This window comes from Raphanus sativus, unplaced genomic scaffold, assembly GCF_000801105.2.
Source record: "Raphanus sativus cultivar WK10039 unplaced genomic scaffold, ASM80110v3 Scaffold0008, whole genome shotgun sequence".
Taxonomy (NCBI): Eukaryota; Viridiplantae; Streptophyta; class Magnoliopsida; order Brassicales; family Brassicaceae; genus Raphanus; species Raphanus sativus.
In genome coordinates this window covers 64,901-69,269 of record NW_026615334.1, presented here as the reverse complement: position 1 = coordinate 69,269, position 4,369 = coordinate 64,901, and the positions used below count along the sequence as shown (strand labels likewise).

General features: G+C 48.3%; 1 non-coding gene across 1 annotated transcript; it reads left to right on the top strand.

The window, feature by feature from the left end:
- Positions 1-4,019: 4,019 nt before the first annotated feature.
- LOC130500662 (small nucleolar RNA R71) lies at positions 4,020-4,126 on the top strand. Its single transcript, XR_008939250.1, has one exon. It is a non-coding gene; the product is annotated as a small nucleolar RNA R71 (small nucleolar RNA).
- The last annotated feature ends 243 nt before the right edge of the window (positions 4,127-4,369 follow it).

Sequence of the window (4,369 nt, the reverse complement as noted above, 5' to 3'; positions counted from 1 at the left end):
GCCACCAGAAACCGGCTTGGAGGATCTTGGAAACAGTCTTGAAGGTGGCAAAGTGACCAGCATAAGAGGAACCATGGCAGTGGTGAAGGATCCCTGGAATATCAGCCTCTGGAACACATCTCCTGAAGATTCCATCCTTGCCTTGCCGATAGAGATACGGCTCATCCCAGAAGTAGTGCCTTGCCTCCCTCAGAAATTTCTTCTTCTCATTCCCAGTGAACCTCAAGGGCTCTTTATCAGCTGCCAAGAAGTTGGCAATCTCAGCAAACCATGGGAGGGTCGGGTACTCCTTCTGGATTACTGCTACGAATGCTCCTTCTACGCGGGAGCAGTCCTTAATGGCAGGGAACGACTGCTCCATGTTGCGCAGACCAATCGCATTGACGTACTCCATCGGTTGTTCCACATCAAGAACTGTCTCATCCGACACTTTCATCCTGGAGAGATGATCTGCCACTCCGTTATCAACCCCCTTCTTGTCTCTTATCTCTAGATCGAACTCTTGGAGCAATAGAATCCATCTTAAGAGCCGTGGTTTAGCATCCTTCTTCGTGAGCAGGTACTTGAGAGCCGCGTGGTCTGTGTGCACAATCACCTTTGATCCAACAAGATAGGATCTGAACTTCTCAAAAGCGAACACGATGGCAAGGAGCTCCTTCTCTGTGGTTGCGTATCGGCATTGAGCTTCATCCAAAGTTCTGCTTGCATAGTAGATCACGTGAAGCTTCTTGTCTTTACGCTGTCCAAGGACTGCTCCCACTGCAAAATCACTTGCATCTGTCATGATCTCAAAAGGGAGATCCCAGTCTGGAGGTTGGACAACTGGTGCACTGACTAGAGCTCCCTTGATTGTGTGGAATGCGGCTAAGCAGTCACTGTCAAAGGCAAACTGAGCTTCCTTGCAGAGCAACCGAGTGAGTGGTCTCGCGATCTTAGAGAAGTCTTGGATGAACCTCCTGTAGAAACCAGCGTGTCCCAAGAAACTCCTGATTCCCTTCACTGAAGTTGGTGGTTGCAGACTCATCATGACCTCGATCTTTGCCTTGTCCACCTCAATGCCTTTCTCGGATATCTTGTGTCCCAGAACAATCCCATCTCTCACCATGAAGTGGCATTTCTCCCAGTTCAGCACCAAATGCTTCTCCTCGCATCGCTTCAGTACCCTGCACAAATTTGACAAACAGACATGAAAGGAGCTTCCATAGACGCTGAAATCGTCCATGAAAACCTCCATTATGTCTTCGATCAGATCAGTAAAAATTGACATCATGCATCGCTGGAAGGTCGCTGGAGCATTGCACAAGCCGAATGGCATCCTCCTGTATGCATATGTTCCATAAGGGCATGTGAACGTCGTCTTCTCCTGATCATCTGGGTGGATGGGAATCTGAAAGAAACCTGAATAACCATCTAAAAAGCAATAGTAAGGGTGGTTAGCCAATCTCTCAAGCATTTGATCAATAAAAGGAAGCGGGAAGTGATCCTTACGAGTCGCAGCATTCAATTTACGAAAATCAATGCACATGCGATGACCAGTAACTGTTCTAGTGGGGATCAATTCATTCTTTTCATTGGTTACAACAGTGATCCCACCTTTCTTAGGTACTACATGCACGGGACTAACCCACTTACTGTCAGAGATCGCATAGATCACACCTGCTTCTAGAAGTTTCATTATCTCTTTCTTTACAACATCTTTTAGATTCGGGTTTAACCTCCTCTGATGTTCTACAGAAGTCATCGATTCATCTTCCAGGTGTATTCTATGCATGCACAGATCAGGTGAAATGCCAGGTATGTCAGCTAGAGAGTAACCTAAAGCCTTACGATATTTCCTCAGCTCACACAAAAGCAGAGCAGTCTCTGCATTGTTCAGGTCAGCATTCACAATGACAGGATATGTGGAGTTGGGTCCAAGAAATGCATACCTGAGTCCCTTGGGAAGGGATTTGAGCTCTACCTTTGGAGCTTTCAGCTCGCTCCATGAGTCATCGGGCTGAGCTGCCGGAACAGTCGGGTTCTGAGGCGTGGTTGTTCCAGTTGATGTGCTGGAGTCACTGTTCTCCCCTAGACTTAGATTCGCCACCATCCTCTCCATACTCCTGGCTGAATCCAGGATCTTGGCATAGGCATCAGCATCAACACTCTCCAAGCTTTGCTCGGCTTCAGCTCTGACTAAGGCGAGTTCAAGTGGATCCTCGGTGAGAATCTCCTCGATCATACCTTCATGCGGCTCTAGGGGATCACCATCTTCTTGGACAGTGAAGGTTTGTCCATCCAGCATCGGCTTCTTGAGCATCTGATCCATCTCAAACTTCATCACAATATCTCCAAGGTGGAGATCGATCTTCCCTTGTCGGACATCAATGATAGCTCCAACGGTGCAGAGGAATGGTCTGCCTAGGATCAGGGGATCATTGGAATCTTCCTCAACTTCCAGAACAACGAAATCGGCAGGAACAAGGGTGTTTCCGACCAGAACTTGAAGATCCTCTAGGATCCCAACTGGAGACTTGACAGATCGATCAGCAAACACTAGGGACATCTTGGTAGGCTTGAAGTCCGAGTATCCAAGGCGCTTAGCCACAGTGTATGGCATGAGGTTTATGCTCGACCCTAGATCGACCAATGAGCATGAGAAAAGTGTTCTCCCAATCTGAACCGAGAGAACAAACTTTCCCGGATCACCCATCTTCTTGATCCTTCTGTTCTGGAGCACCGCGCTGCACTCCTTAGAGACAATCATGAACTCATTGTCATCAGATATCTTCCCAGAGATCAGTCCTTTGACAAAGCTGCGCATGGATGGTATCATCTGGATCGCACTCATCAGAGGGAGCTTGACAGTTAGGTCTTCTAACATCTTCCTGCACTTCATCTCTTCCTTATCCTTGCGTGTAGCCTTAGCTGGAACAGGGTAAGGAACTTTTGGCACATACTGACGAGCAGGAGAAGGCGCTGCAGTCGGTGGAACAACCCCAGCGGGTCGCTCTGCTTCCGTCGGAACAGTCTCAGTAGGTTGTTCTGCATCATCCTCACCTGTGGGTACAGCTTTAGATGGCTGATCCGACTCCTTCTGCTTTCCTTTCTCAGCCGATGTGAATCTCCTGGGGTCTAGATCAGGCAGTTGCTTTCCACTCCTCAACCCTACTGCATTGCACTCCTTGGGGTTCTTGTCTGTTTTCCCAGGGAGAGTTCCTTGCTGTCTCTTCACGTTCTCAGCAGTCTGAGCAATCTGAATATCCATCTGTCTCATATGGCTTGAGACATTGTCATACTTCACACTCAGGTCATTGAACATATGATTCATCCTGGTGTTGATGTCGTTTGTGACCTGGTTCAGTGCTTTCCCTTGGATCTGCTGTCCTTGGAGCAGCTGGCTCATCATATTGGCGAGACTCTTCATGTCATCATGCGGAGCAGTCTGAGTCGGTTGTGCAGCTTGCTGATTAACCGGCTGTTTCTGGCTGTGGAACTGAGCATTCTGAGCTGGGTTAAGGACAAAGGTTCTTCCCTGATTGCCATAAGGCCTTTGATATCCACTGTTCTGACCTTGGTTCCCTTGAGCTTTATCGTCTGGTTTAGGGGCATTGAACAGGTGGGGATTGTTCCTCACGTTAGGGTTCGGGTGATAGTTCTTGAACTGCCATCCTTGCCCATTCACATAACTCACTTCATGCTGATCCTCAGCCGACTGATCTGCCTCTGATGTGCCTTCTGCGGTAGCTTTATCCTGTGGGGATTCTTCCATGATGAAGACTTGGTTCTGGTTACTCTTAATCAGCTGGTCGACTTTGGCAGAGAGCTCATCAATCTTGCTGTTGTCGATGCTCTTCACCTTCTGAGTGCGATCAGTCTCGCGGTTATTGTCAGCTGAGCTTGAGGCCATGTTCTCAATCAACTCGAATGCACCTTGAGTGGACTGAGTCATGAAATCTCCTTTACTGGCTGAGTTCAAAGCGTTCCTGTACTCCCAGCCTACTCCATCGTAGAACACTCCCAGCAGATAGTCTTCCTCAAAACCGTGATGTGGGCATTCTCTGCGGTAGACATTGAATCGCTCCCAAGCATCACAGAACGGCTCGTCTACCAGCTGTTTGAAGGTCACGATCTTCTGTCTCAGAGCTGCTGTCTTCGATTTCGTGTAGAAGTGGCTTAAGAAAGCTTCTCGGACTTGTTCCCAAGTGGTGAGTGATCCGGTGGGTAGTGAATCAAGCCAGCGAGCAGCTTTCCCATCAAGAGAGAAAGGGAACAGAGTACACTTGATGTAATCGGGTGGTACTCCATTCGCTTTAGTGAAACCACACATCTTCTCAAAGTGCTCGATGTGGTCCATCGGTATCTCAGCAGGAAGCCCATTGAAGATCTT